A 16,304-nucleotide genomic window follows, 5' to 3' on the forward strand; every position below is an offset into this window, starting at 1 on the left:
ACAAAGCATTGTATTAGCACAGAGGAAAAGGTAAAACCTGCACCTATGGGTTTCAGGTAAGTTTCACAGAGGATGTGACATTATTCTGAGACTTGATGATTGAGGAAGAATATTCAGACAGCAGAACATTAAGAAAGGGGATTCCTCGCAGAGGTAATAACACTTGCAAAGACAAAGTGACACCAAAATGCATGCTGCACTCAAAGAATCACAGGCTGTTCAGGATGACTGTGGGGAGGTGGCAAAAGATAAGGCTGCAAAAGTAGGCAAAACGTCACATCATGAATGGCCTTTGTTCTAAAGATGGATTTTATCTCATAGGCAATGTAGTAATGTTGAGTGATACATTTTAGAAAATAATTGCAGTAGCGATATAAAATGCTTAATGGCATAAGGGCAAGTTTGGAGGATATCAAATTAACACCAGTGAAAATCAATGGATGCTGAACTGAGGTGGTTTAAGTGAGGATAGCGAATGATATTCTAGGGTAGAAATAACAGGACTTTGTGGCAAACTGGACACTGGAGTAAAACTGAGGAGAGAGATGGTTTCCAAATTTTAAATCTGGTTAATTAAGTGGGATCAATGGCATTTGTTAAAGAACCTTATTTTGGAAGTAGTGATAAGGAGTTTAGTTTTTATTTTGTTGAGTTTGAGTGTTTTGTAGGAAAATCAGACAGCACTGTAGCAGACAGTTGAAAATACTCAGCTTAAACAAAGTACATATAGAATATGGAAGTTGGTTCTTTCTATATGCCTCGATCACCTTTTATGTTTTTAGAAGTCAAAAATACTGCTTTGGTGAACGACACAGCTGGCCAATCTACAATGTCAACATTAATAATTATTCTGAGTTGCTCTGCAGTTTGAAGAGACCAAAGACACAAGATTACAATAGTTCTTTTCATGACATTATATAACAAACAGCAAGAGTGGTTAGCCATTTTAGAGCAGTACTACTAGTAATTTAAGCTAAAAGTATTTTCTGATGTCTTGGATGTATGTACGTATTTTGAATGCTACTTAAAATTGAACTACTTTTTCGTTATAGAACAACGGAACTACACCTGACATTTTTCTTTTTTTTTTTTTTTTTTTGCGATACGTGGGCCTCTCACTGTTGTGGCCTCTCCCGTTGCGGAGCACAGGCTCCAGACGCGCAGGCTCAGCGGCCATGGCTCACGGGCCCAGCCGCTCCGCGGCATGTGGGATCTTCCCGGACCGGGGCACGAACCCGTGTCTCCTGCATCGGCAGGCGGATTCTCAACCGCTGCGCCACCAGGGAAGCCCCTACACCTGACATTTTTGAAAAAGACATTCTATATTGCCTTTATTGATACTTAATACTCTAAATATTACTAGAACTTGTATTTCAGATCAAAGATTTACATCAGTTCCTAGTATCAGGAAGTTTAGGGAATATTAAGACACGGCATTACTTGATCATATATAAATTTATGAGAATGAGCATGATCCCAGCTAACAAAGGACCTAGTGGAATGAAAAGTCCTAACAATTCTCCTCCTTGACTTATTTCTGGCAGTTAAAGAGGAAGTGGCTCCTCAGATAGTAAATAATTGGTTTATATGTACTAGATATACTACTTATACCAGGGCTTCTGACAAAGTGTGACTCTTAAGGTGATTCCATTTAAAACTGAAAGGAAACTGAAAATGGGATTGGTTGCAGGTAAGATTTGAGATCTGGGGACAAAACACAAGGATTCCTACACTAGTGTGCTGGTAGCCCATTTGCAGTCATCATGCAAAGCAAAGAGCTATTATAGCTAGTGCTTATTTTTAATCTACATACACATCAAACTGATTAGATGAGGTTTACATTTGTTCTACTTCTTTGTTTCCATCTGACTATCATTTACTCTCAAGACTAAATAAGAAATCTATTGAACTGTAACATCAAATACTTACTAGTAAATTGCTAGTGATTATGTATTTATATTTATATATTTACACATCTTACCTAAATCTGCAACCAAAGCCTCTAGTAACTTTGTATAACTCTGCACCATTAATTTCTTCAGAGTGACATTCTGATGTGAGCTGAACAGATGGAATTGCAGGATTGTTCTAGCAAATTTATCATAAAAAATGCATCCGACACCTGTGTAATTTGCCTAATCATTTTCCTAATAAGCTCCCACCATTAATTATGCACGATTTCCACAATGCAATCAAGATAAAAGTAAATCTGATGACTTAATACCCTTCAAAATAATTGGTTCACCCAACACAAGGCCTCCTTTGCTTTCCATAGCCCTTTTAGTTAATTAGGGAAAGGGTGCACCCTGTTGGAGTCAGCAGAACGGAGGCTGATCGCTTGGTGGGAGGTAGACCTGCTGGGTTTTTGGGCCGGAGTCAAGGATATTAACTCGTGAAAGAAAAGAAGAGCATTTTGCCCCTTCCTCTTCGTTTCTTCCTTTCCCCCACCCCCCAGCCCGCAACTTCCCTGCCTCCCCACCACCCCTCCCCAGGAGCAAACAGATGCGATTAGTGTTCTTCAGCCATCAGAAAACTGACTGCAGGACTCTGCAGGTCTAATGAGAATCAACTTTTCCGAGGCTGCTGTCTTGTGGTGCAGTCCACCTGTCACATCATTAGGTGCAGCGTGTGCCTTGAATTCACTTTGCTAAATGAGATTTACAGGCCCCAGTGAAACCCATCCTGCAGCATCCCTGCTTCAATTAGCTAAAGATTAATTGTCTGAGAAAGGGAATGAAAGTTTTACTTCAACTGACCTGAAAAAAAAATGTAAAAAAAATGTATGGTTCAGGTATTCCACATAGGCCTGAGGCAGTGTGGAAAAACGTGATAATTTAAAGGTGCTGCACATTTCCTACACCTCGCCTGGATGAATGAAATTAACTAGCACTAAAAGCTGTCAAATTAAAGGTTGACTTCCAGATATTAGCACCTTAAATGTCACCGAATATTCTCTCTTTCTTTCTTTTTCCTTTTTTTTTTGGCAAACATTCACATCAGCACACCTGCACATGCACACAAACATTTTCTTACTGCTGTTCCTGCTAACTGCTTGTTCGTGCCCAGCCTGGAGTTACTTGCTATAAATCTTGGATGTAACCATGGCTACAGAACAACTGGCAATTACAAAATTTCTTCCATTTTAATGTTACACTAATTATGTTTGAATATGTTTTAATGGAGATGAAGAGTTGGAGGTGAGAAAAGCTTCTGGAAGAAGGGCAGAAGGGGGGAACTCTGCTCCCATCTGCCACGCATTCCCTGTGCTAGTCAGACACGCAGCCTGCAAGTGGAGGTATATCGCTCATAGCTCGAATTTCTTAACTTCTAAATCTGAATGCAAATATGGAACTTAAAAACTTTAACATTCTGAGGAATGGCCTAAAATAAATAGACAATTTGATTATTTTTTTAGCGTTGTGGAATATGCAATGCTTTATTAGGATTTGAATAGGAAATATGAAAATTTCTATTTTTAGCTAAAATTTATTTTTAACTAATAAATAAAAAAACAATTTAGCACTCCTAATTTTTAACATAAGGACAGGCACTGGTAACTTCATCTGGCTAGAATGTCAGATACAGCATAGTGCATAAGAGGGAAGAGCGGACATCCCTCTTACTTGGGGGCAGAGGTTAATCAGCGGGCTCTCATTCTTCAGTCTACTTTCAACATATTTCAGCTGATCATAATTTGTTTGTCCCAATTTAAATTTGCGGGTTATAGCATGTGGTTTTCACTTAAAAAAATTCACAAAATACAAACATGCCTGGGGAAAATCTTTAGCAAGACAGCACAGATATAAGATAATACTAAATATTTTAGCACAAGGGAACAGTAAGAAAATAGAAGAACATGCTTTTACTTTGAATATCAATTCCCTGTCACCCACATTAAGAGATTTTTTAAAAAGCAAGAAGAAAAAAATGATGGTCTGGTCAAATCCAAAAAAATTCTTGAATGAATTATTTTATGAATATCACAGTCTACCGGAAATATGCATTTGAATTCACTATCATTAACGACTCTCATATTAAGTGTATATTTTCCTATGAGTTATTAACTAAAAATACTATGAAGGATGATTTGAAAGTTAAATAAAAACATTGTTTCTTTTCTATTTTAAATTGTATGTTTACATTTCATATGTGTATATTTTATTAGTACAGTTACACATGTGTACTTGCAAATATATATGTATATACATTTAAATATGCATTAAGTTTAATTTTAAACTTAATTATTTTCCTTAATTGTGTACTTATCCACAAAGTTCAAAGACTCTTATTCTAGGATTCCACTCCTCATTTTATAAAATTAGAACAAAAGCTGGAAAAATTATGTACGTGGCTACCTTGGGTCATAATATTCTCATGGCTAGAAGTTTTTCTGTGCCTATGGATCTTTGATAGTTGAGGGTTCTCCCCACCTTAAACCCAACAGGTAAGACATAATCAAACAGGAAGAGACATAGAAATAGTTCTCAGAGCAAAAACTTTGTTCTCTTCTCACATTAATAGAATTATATGCTATGTTCTTAAAATAACTCTTTGCAAAATGATGCTTCATACTGGTTACCATTTTGACAGCTATCTGCATGTTTACTTAGTTTAGCCATTAGAACTGTAATTTAAAAAGAAAGGTATTACAGTCTTTGTATCCCCTTCTACTTCTCTAAATGAACACAAAATAACCAACCTACATCAAACATTTACTACATTCCAGACTCTGTTCTAAATACTTTTACAAGTATTACCTCATTTAATCCTTACTATCTTATAAATTAAGTTTTATTATTTTTCCACTTTTACTGATGAGTAAAATTGAGTTAAAGATATGAAGTAACTTGTACAAGTGCACTAGAGTAAAAGTAAGAGTAGGATTCAAACTACATTTTATAGCCTATATTCCACTTTGGCATGACAAAACTCACATCTATTAATTATTGTTTAAAATTGATACCCTGCCTATTTTCATGGGAATTAGAAAAAGTGATAAAACTAAAATGATTTCTATTTTATAGATTTAGGTCTAAACCAATGACTGTATATGAGTGTGCATGTGGTTTGTGCACATGTGTTTGTGTGTGTGTGGTTGGTGAGTGAGGAGGCTAAGGTGCTTATGTCTGATTTACCATATAAGTAAACTGATATCTAATTGAATCCTTGGTGCCATCACTTCCATAGTTATGATGTAGCATCCATGATTATGAGACCTTATGAGTTTTACCACGGCTTAAGTTTGATTCCAGCTTTTGTCTTGAAAACATATTTCAGCATAATATGCACAGGTCCAATCTTGTGAAAGATCAGAAACAATATGAACAAAACTATATAATCTTCCCAAAAAAGCACAAAAGAATTCTGAATATTTTAAAGGTGTCCATTTTTCTTGATTAGAATATGTATTGCATACAATTCTGATTAAAAACTTAGTAGAGATCATTTGGGTCTTAGCAAAATAATTCTAGAGCACATCTGGAAAATTAACTTAATGAGGCCAGCCATTAGCATTTTGAAAAAAAGAGTAAAAATAAAAAACATTCCCTACTAGATAATAAATCATACAAAGCTGTAATAATAAGAAGGTATTAATTATAAGGAATTGACATAAAGATCAAAAGGAGAAAATAGTCCAGAAGCAGAAAACCACATATATAAAATTATACAGATAAAGAAGATTCAAAATTCTTTAGGGAATAGAAATATAAATCAATATACAGTGAAGTGACAATTAGTTAATTAGCAACAATAATTTTATATTTGTACTAAAATAGATTTCATATTATTTGAATAAATATATTAGACATAAGTTAAAGGAGAAGAGTTGATTTTGTCCTAGAAAAGAATTTTTAATTATAAAAATTATGTAAGAGACAGCATAGGAAAAAAGTGATAAATGGAACTGCTCAAAAGCTAAATCTCTGTATCTCACTAATATAATAAAATTAAAATCAAAATTAAGCTGGAATTAAGTTTTTTAAATATATGTGATTAGAGAAATGTTAAGGTTACAAATGAAATTGAAAACAACTAGGAAAGGAAAACTGAGGAAAGGACACAAGCAGGCAATTTTAATTACTGTTGCATTCTTTGTGAGAATCAAATAGTAATTAATGTTGTAAAAATCATGTTAAACATAAAAGTTGAAATATTGAGACCTTCAAAACAGAATTTAAAGAAAATGCTAGTGCCAAAAGACAATTAGGGCATCTAAAATAAGTATTCTGAACAATGGTTTTAGGAGTAAAAAATTATACATTTTGTAAAAATTTGGCAAAAAAATTAAGGTTTTCAAAATGTTCATAAACTTCACTATACTGAACAGTCTTGATTCAATCATGCTACCATGATAATCTAACCAGTGCCTCTCTACAAGACTGAAAAGAGAAAATAATCTAAGTATCCACCAGAAAGGAGAATTGTGATATATTAGTCATCAATTTAAAAAACAATTTTGAAGAATATGTAATGCATAAGGGAAACCTCAGAAGTAGTGTCATAAAAATAGAATAAGAAAACACAAAACATCTAAAATAAACTGCATGAAATAGTCTGCATATGAATAAAACAGACAAAAATGTTTGAACAATAGACTACAACGTTGAGATAAGATTTGCAAATATTCTAGGTTTGTAACCTAGCCTCACCACTTTAACTACATGTCTTTGGAAGGTTACTTACAGTATTTTATCCCAGTTTTTCTAAACTAGTAATAATCTTACTTTATAGTTTTATGGGGTTTAAAATAGATTAACTGTATGATGTGTTTAGCACTGGCCAGGCACTAAGCAAGAGTGTAATAAGTGTTATTAGCTATTATTCTCTCTAGATGGTGGCATGTGTGATATTATGAATATTTTTCTCTCTTTTAAATGTATATGAGACATTTTTACCACAAAATTTTGATGTGCTTTTTTTTTGTTTCATTTAAAGAAAATATGTATCTGCTACTCAAAAGTAAAGGTAGCAACATGACCAGGGAATAATATGTAGAGATAAAAATTCTTTCTCTTTCCTTTTTCACTTAGTTCTTGTTCTATTAACTGTAACTCTATTATATATGATTATCTCATTCATTCATTCATTCCACAAATAATTATTTAATGTACTAACTGCCAGACAATAGTCTAAGTTCTGGGAACACATCAGTGAATAAAACATTTCCCTTTCATTACACAGCTTACATTTTGTTGAAGGAGACAGGGAATTAAAACAAACAAACAAACAAAAAAACAAAAGAAACACAAAACACTACAGCAAACGCCAATAAATCCGGAAGAGAAAAATAAAGAAATGGAAAACAGTTTTTATAATAACTTAAAAACCTGATCAGACATTTATTGATGCTTACCTTGTCAAATTAAGAAAATAAAACTGACCAACTGTCCAAAGGATGTAGTTAAAACTATAAAGCAAAAAGTTAATGTAATGGTATAGTAAAAGTATATTATGAAAGTTAAAGGACACAAAAGATCCCAAATAGCCAAAGCAATCTTAAGAATAAAAACAAAACAATAAACAAAAAAACCAAAAAACAGAGCTAGAGGAATCAGGTTCCTTGACTTCAGACTATACTATAAAGCTACATTATCAAAACAGTATGGTACTTGCACAAAAATGGAAAAGAATAGAAAGCCCAGAAATAAATGCACTCACCTATAGTCAATTAACTGTGAGAAGGGAGGCAAGAATACACAGTGGAGAAAAGACAGTCTCTTCAATAAGTGGTTCTGGGAAAACTGAACAGCTACATGTAAATAATGAAATTAGAATATTCTCTAACACCATACACAAAAATAAACTTAAAATGGATTAAAGACCCAAATGTAAAATCAGATACAATAAAAATCCTAGAGGAAAACACAGGCAAGACACTCTTTGACATAAATCGCAGCAATATCTTTTTGGATATGTCCCCTAGAGTAATGGAAATAAAACCAAATATAAACAAATGGGAGCTAATTAAACTTAAAAGCTTTTGCACAGCAAAAGAAACCATAAACAAAACAGAAAGACAACCTACGGAATGGGAGAAAATATTTGCAAAAGATGCAGCCAACAAGAGATTAATTTCCAAAATATACAAACAGTTCATACAGCTCAGTATCAAAAAGACAAACAACCCAGTCAAAAACTGGGCAGAAGACCAAAACAGACATTTCTCCAAAGAAGACATACAGATAGCCAAAAGGCACATCAAAAGATGCTCAACAATGCTAGTTATTAGAGAAATGCAAATCAAAACTACAGTGAGGTATCACCTCCCACCAGTCAGAATAGCCATCATCAAAAAGTCTACAAATAGTAAGTGCTGAAGATGGTGTGGAGGAAAAAGGGAACCCTCTTACAGTGTTGGTGGGAATGTAAACTGGTGCAGCCACTACGGAGAACAATATAGAAAGAGGTTCCTTAAAAAACTAAAAATAGAACTACCATATAATCCTACAATCCCACTCCTGGGCATATATCTGTAGAAAACCATAATTCAAAAAGATTCATGCACCCCAATGTTCCCTGCAGCACTATTTGCAATAGCCAAGACATGCAAGCAACTTCAATGTCTACTTACAGAAGAATGGGTAAAGAAGATGTGGTATTACATCTTGGAATGATGATGAAATATTACTCAACCATAAAAAGAATGAAATAATGCCATTTGCAGCAACATGGATGGACCTAGAGATTATCATACTTAGTGAAGTAAGCCAGACAAAGACAAATATCTTATGATATCACTTATGTATGGAATCTAAAAGGAAAAAAAAAAAGACACAAATGAATTTATTTCCAAAAAAACAGACACAGAAGACAAACTTATGGTTACCAAAGAGGGGGTTGGAAGAGGGATTAATTAGGAGGCTGGGATTAAGATATACACACTATGTATAAAATAGATAACTAACAAGGACCTACTGTACAGCACAAGAAAGTATACTCAATATTATATAATAACTTATAAGGGAAAAGAATGTGAAAACTATATATATTCACTTTTATATATATATATTCAGTTTTATATATATATATGTATATATATAGGACTGAATTGCTGTGCTGTACACCTGAATCTTACACAATATTGCAAATCAACTGTCAATAAAAAATTTTTTTAAAAACAGAAAAAAAAAGTTAAAAGAGGTCCTAATTACAGCATATTTCTGAGTATACACATAGGAAATATTTTAATTGATTTAAATGTAATTTTAAATATAACTTTTACAAATTTATTAAATCAAACTTTTAAACAAACTGTTGTTTTCGTGTATCTTCACGTAGATTGATGTATCACATACGTAACCACAGCAACAATACTCAATAATATGTATTGAACCATTATTATCAACCAGGATATGCTAAGCAATCTTTAAGCGAGGCAGTTGCTAGTAATATTATACCTACTTTACAGAAGGGGAACAAACAGATACAATCCAAAACCATCAGTTGGTGAGTGATGGAGTGTGATTAGAACCAGGTTTGTCCCATATCAAAATCAGCTGCTTACAACATAGGCTATACTGCTTTGGGTCTGGGCATCTGAATGCACATGAGACATTTTTATGCTAACTTAAATCATTCCCTAATTAGTCATTTCAAAAATTCAAACACTAAATCAGTCATTTGAAAAAATCTTAGTAGATCTGGCTGCAATACAATAATTAATTGGTTCATTGGCTTTAGATATGCATATGGGTTTGAAATAACTCAAGTGTTAGTTCATTTAACCTAATGCACAACTTCTAAGAAGAATTCCTGAGACTGTAGTTTTTAAAGGGAGAGAAAATTGAGAAGTCGCATGTATTACTATATTAGTACATAATATATTATTTACTAACACATCCTAGGTATTTTATACATATTAAACAGATTATAGAGCAGGGGATAAATAAACCAGTTAAATAATTCTTAAATTAATAAGCATCTCTGATTAATTATAATAGTGTCATGATAACAATAAATTTTTAAATGCTTATATTAATTAAGTTCTCACTGTGTGCCATCAGCTATATTTTTCAAGGTTGGCATGCATTTTTTCAACAACTCCATGAAGTAGGCAGTATTGACCAATATGCAAATTGAGGCATTAAAATTTAGATATGCTGACTCTTCTTAACTGCTTAACCTACAGTCAGAATTTAAACTCACATCTGCCTAGTAATAAAACTTCTATACTGAAATCCACTTCCAGAGATGCAGCATCATCCAAGTAATTTTAACTATTTATATTATATTTACTTTTCTAGTATGAAAGTTTTCATATACAGTGTCATAGGTAGCTCTGCTAATTGAAAAGGAGCTGAGTAATTCTAAGCGCACTAGAAATTATACTAGTCCCTTAATGATCAGATCTCAGACTTTGGGCAAAAGGTCAAAATATAAGTATGTCTATACTTATATAGTCTAAGTATACAAAATATAAGTATGCCATGTCTGTGAATAGTACTGGAAAATTATAGAATAGCATTCATTTAATCATACCTCTTTTATAGTGATTAATATATAACAGCTGAGTTTGGTTGTTTAGATAACCATCTGTCATAGCGTTAAAAAGCACATACTGTTTTGGTGTAACTTCGGTTTAAGTAGGCCAAATAGCTTGGCAATATTCTCCCAGAATATTTGATGTGTAACTTCTTTGTTCTTGTCGACTGGTATGGTGTGTGTGCGTTTGTGTTTAATTTTGGAAAGAAGTTCAGATATTTCTACCTCCCTTTCTTTCAGTGTATAACTTTTTGCCCCTTCCACCTTCCTAGTTCTAACTCCTGTTTCTACAATAGATGTAAATGTATCTGGTCAGTAGATATGTGATGCATCAGTGGGTGTTAGATCCTATGAACAGATTTTTATTTCAAAAAAATACCATCAAAATCTCCTCTTTGAGCCATACTTTGCTGTCAGTCAGCTTTACAAAATGGCTACATCAGCAAATGGAAATGGATTGACAAGCCATTAAAATGGGAGCATGGGGGTATAGGGAAACAAAGTAGAATGTTGCTTTCTTAATACCTGGGCTTAAATCCAGTGCTTTGGATTGCTGGATAGCACCTCTGCCCTGCTATAAAGACACTAAATATAAACAAAAAAAAAATGTTCATTTTCAATGACTTTATTGCATAAAAATAAAACACTTCAAGTATAATATTACTATATTCTAGTGCATATTTGGAATATGTAATCTAATAAACTTCAGACTGAATAAAAGGGACTTAAAGTGATAGGCACCAACCAGAATTATGTAAGTGTCAAAAGTAAAGTTGAAAGAGTGGGGAGCAAGGAGATATTTAAGATATTACACATTTGTAAAAAAGGAATGAGAAACATGTTAGTTTCTGTAGTATTTGTTTGTTCCCTTTCTTTTTGTTCTTAGCAGGAATATTTAAAACACACACACAGACACACAGACATACACCACATGTCCACTGGTGACTGTGGGTCTGGAATACAATTACAAGTTTCCTCACAGCAGTAAATTCTCAATCCCAGCTGTGCCTTCAGTGGTATGAGCCAGTTTGATTATGCTAAAGCACCCCTGGATTCCTTCCTCTTTTGTTTCATTCCACCCAGGGTCTTAAAGCTTAAACATTTGACATGCTTGGGAAGTTTTCTCTCTAATTTCACCCAAGCTGGCTGTGCAGTAAGTTTAATGTGTAGGTGTAGCCTATGGGTCCAAGTAGCTTCTTCAGTTGTTTTCTCTTTAGCCATCTGAACACTGGATGCTTTCCAAGTTGCAGTGAATCTATGTTATGGTAAAAAGTTAAACGACATCACAAGAGAAATGCTATTACCCGACTAAGCTGATTTAGATCAACGTCTGTGCAGGGATAGGTTGATTTTGATACTGAAGGTACAATGCTATCTTCGAGCGGCAATGGAGAGAACATTTAGGCCATGAAGTATCATTATTTGCTCTTCTTACTATGCTTTATTTTAAAATCATGAAAAATTACCTTAGTTCTTATAACACTTTTCCAGGAATCATGGATAGAGGTTCTTAGCTTCCTAATGGGAACACTAATAGAGTAGCGACTGTCACCTTTACATCAGCTACACCCTCAGATTAGCCAGTTCAGGACTGTCATTCTGTCAGCGTCTCAGCAGTCAACATTGACTAGGAAGCTGATTTTCAGGCACCTAAAGTAGTGTTTTAAAGGAAAAGGTAATGAGAGAGAAATTATTCTCTGTCACAGTGCATTTGACGTAAACTGTACCCACCATAGCAATGAAAAACTCCCCAACTAAATTTGCAATGATTCTGATTGCAACAATCTAGACACAGGTGAAACTTGAATGGAGAGTCAGAAGGACTAAATATTGAGTTATTTTATAAAGAAGAAGGAAAAGAGCATCAGACAAAGAAAGGAGACCCAAGTTTTAGATTTGATTCTGCTGTTAAGAGGTGTGACTTGGGGCAATGACTTAACTTCCTTGACCTTTCATCTTCTCTTTGGTAAATGACAGTATTGGTCTAGAGCAGCAGATCTCAACCTACTTCAAGAAACATTGGTTAACAGATCATGTATGAATAAAGGTTCACTGGTAAAATACATTTGCTAAACTGAAAGAAACATATTCCACCTTAAGCCTGTATCAAAATGCATTGTAACAACTTAGAGGCTATATAATATATTGTCAAAAAACTTTGCTTAACCTTCTGGTTCTTGACTCTGGCTGGCTATGTGAAGCACGTAGGGGGTTTAAAGAAATATGCAGGACTTCACTTTACACAAAATCAATTTGATTGTCCAAGGGTGGGTTAGGGGATCAATAACTTAACAACCTCTTTCTACTGCCTCCCACCCCACCCAGGTGCGGACAGTGTTAACATTGGAAGCAGAGTGTAGAGCCTCATCCAATCAGTTAAAGACCTTAATATAAATAAGGACTAACCTCCCTCCAAGGCAGAGGAATTCTGCCAGCAGACTGCCTTCAGACTCAACTGAAACATCAACTTTTCTCAGTCTCCAGTCTGCCAGCCTACCCTGCAGATACTGGACTTGTCAGCTTCCACAGTCGGAGATCCAATTCCTTAAAATAAGTCAATCTCCCTATCTCTTCTTTCTCTCTCTTTCTTCCTCTCCCCCCACCACCCTTCCACCACCACCAAAGAAGGTCTCCTGCTCATTGTTCTTCTCACAAACATAATAAGCATTAAATACCAGTCTGATTCAACCTTGAAAAGCTACCACTGATCTTTAATGCAGTATCTAATAGTACCACTGTTGGAAATATATTTCCTTTCAGGTCTATTTTTATCTTCTGGGTAAGCAAAGTTCTTCTTAATGGCCAGATTTTCAACATTTTAGTTTTGCAGGCTGTACGATCTGTGTTGCAGCTATACTAACTCCACCAGTAATGTGAAGGTAGTTGTAGACAACATATACATGAATGGGCTTGAGTGTTTTCCAAACAAATTATATTTACAAAAAGAAATGTGAGTTCATGTATACATAGTTTGTCAAATGCTGCTCTAGATCATAAAAGGATTGTTCTTTAGGTCTCCACTGACTCTAATTGTAATATTTAATTATCAGTATATGAATTAGTACATTTATAAACTGTGATTCTGTTTTTTCCCGTATCCAATACTCAGTTAATTCTGCCATTATATCTCATATTTGCCATGCTTATAGATTTTTAAAAAATAATCTGTACAGGTTTCATTAATAATTCGACCTTAACTTTAAATAAAATATTAAATTGTAACTTCTTCAGTATGTTTTTCTATTTATACTTATTTGTACTACTTAGTAGTCTTTTGATTTCATTGTGGATTTTCTGTAGATCCTTTCCTAATTCATAGGTGTTATTTATTTTCTACTTGTTAATAATTTTCATTTGTATAATAAGATTTAAAATATCCTGCAAAAAAAGTTGATTATCTCTTCTCTTTAGGATATTACTTTCTAAGTCTTAAAATTGATTCTGCCTGGGAGAATACCAGCTATCTTTAAATCATGTTTATAGATTTTAACTTCTCTCCTCCCCATCAAGTAACACATATTCTGGTGTAAATATGACAATTCATTCTCAGGTATAATTTTGTGATTTGAGATGAGAAACTAAAAAAATAAGATACCTTATTTGGTATTTTATAAAAAGCAAGTTTCATGGCAGAGGACCTTGGAAGTTCAGCAGCTATAGCCTTTATATCACTTCTCTTACTTGAAGCCCATTGCCCTTACTGAACATAAAATCAAGTGAAACTTTTACTTTGGTATAAACAAATTCATTCAACTCATAAGTCAATATGTTTCATGATTTCTGGAAGGCAATGCTACAGAGAAATTAGAGAGTCACACAGTAAGATGTATATAAACTATTATTCAGAAGTGAAATTATTTATTACCAAGCTTGTAGACTATATAGAAATGACTAGTAGACATACCTTGGGCTCTACCATATAAACTATTTGTTTTGGTGTCATTAAAATAATTTTAAACCCTCATTACTTCAGACTTCAACAAGTTGGATTAGGTCAATTGCCACAAATGACTATGGAAACAACTTGGTTTTCAGCTTACCAGTATTGATAAATTGGAGAGAAAAATCAATATTTAAATTGACTTCTTGTTCTGGACCATTTTGCTCTAGACCATTTTGCTCTAGACCATTTTCCAGTTGTTAATATTTTTTCTTTTTGTTCATGAACTTTATCAAGGTACAGTTTACATAAAATAAAACACACTTACATTTTAAGTGTACATATTGGTGTGTTTATATAATCCATGTAATCACCACCCCAATTAAGATATAGAACATTTCCATAATGGTAAAATGTTTCCTCATGCTCCTTTGTAGTAAATTCCACTCTGCACCTGCCACAGCCAACTACTTTATCTGATCTTTTCTTTTTTTGGCCTATTCTAAAACTTTATGTCAATGAAAACATAGAGTATGCACAAATTGTGTCTGGATGTGTTCATTAAGAAACATTTCAGTCTCATCCAAGCTGTTTCATTGTGTAAGTGGACTGCCCCTTTTTATTGCTGAATGTGTTTTAATTTTAAAGTGTGTTCTGCAGTGGAGAGTATTATAATTGGACTTTTTGAAAACTGCAGTTTGATAATTCTCTTTCTGGGTATTTTTAGTCCATTTATAGCTAATGTAATTATTGATATTGTATTTCAGTCTACATCTTGCTATTCCCTTTCTATTTGATCCATCTACTTTGTTCTTGTTTTTGTCTTTTACTTTTTTCTTTTTAATTACTTGAATATGTTTAGTATTCCATTTCATCTTCTCTATTGGTGCTTTGTTAAATCACTTTGTTTTCTGATGTGTTACTTGCTACATTTACACTGTGTAGTTTGAACTTACTATAATCTTTCAAATAATATTATACTACTTGCATATATAACTGCATTTCTACTTCTCTTGTCCTTTGTGTTATTACTGTCACATATTTTATTTCCACATATGACATAACTCACTAAATATCTTGGCATTTTTTTTTAATCAAAACAGTAATTTATTTTTTAGAAAATGTAAAGAAAACATTAAAATATTTTATATTTGCACATATAACAGGTAAATATAACTTAAACTAGTTTGCATCACAAAGCATTTTCCTTCATCCCAAAGAAGTTCATGTAGTGCAGGTTGGCTATTGTTTTGTACTGTAAGTTTTGCCTGTCGTTAAATGGCATCGTTTTGCCATAATTTTTGAAACAAGTATTTTCTGTGTATAGAATTCTAGTATGACTATTTTCCAGTAAATTAAAAATTTTCTTTCATTGTCTCTGACTTGAATCTAGAATAATGCGTATTCAGTGGTCATTTTTTCCCTTTACATAATGTGTCATTTTTCTTTGGCTGCTTTAATTTTTTTTCTTTGTTAATAGTTTTCATCAGTTTGATTATGATGTGTCTTAGTGTAATGCTGCATGGGATTTACCGTTTCTTAAATTTCTGGATTGATATTTTTATCAAATATGGAAAATTTTCAGCTATTATTTTATCTGCCTTTCCCCCCCCCATCTTTAGGAGATTCCAGTTATACACACACATGCACACACACACACACACACACACACACACACACACACACACATAAAATTATGTTAGGCTGCTTAATACTGTCCAAAGATCATTGAGACTCTAATTTTTTCACTCTTAGTTTTTCCTCTCCTTATGCTTTAGTTTGGATAGTTTTTATGCCATTTTTTCAAGTTCAAGTATGTCTTCTTTGGGAAAAGCCAATCCCCAATTAAGCCAATCCATGCCAAAATACTGTCAGATGTTGTTTCATTTGACTCTTCTTTATGGTTTCCATTTTTCTTATTACTGGTTATGCTTTGGTTTAC

This window comes from Kogia breviceps, chromosome 12, assembly GCF_026419965.1.
Source record: "Kogia breviceps isolate mKogBre1 chromosome 12, mKogBre1 haplotype 1, whole genome shotgun sequence".
NCBI lineage: Eukaryota > Metazoa > Chordata > Mammalia > Artiodactyla > Physeteridae > Kogia > Kogia breviceps.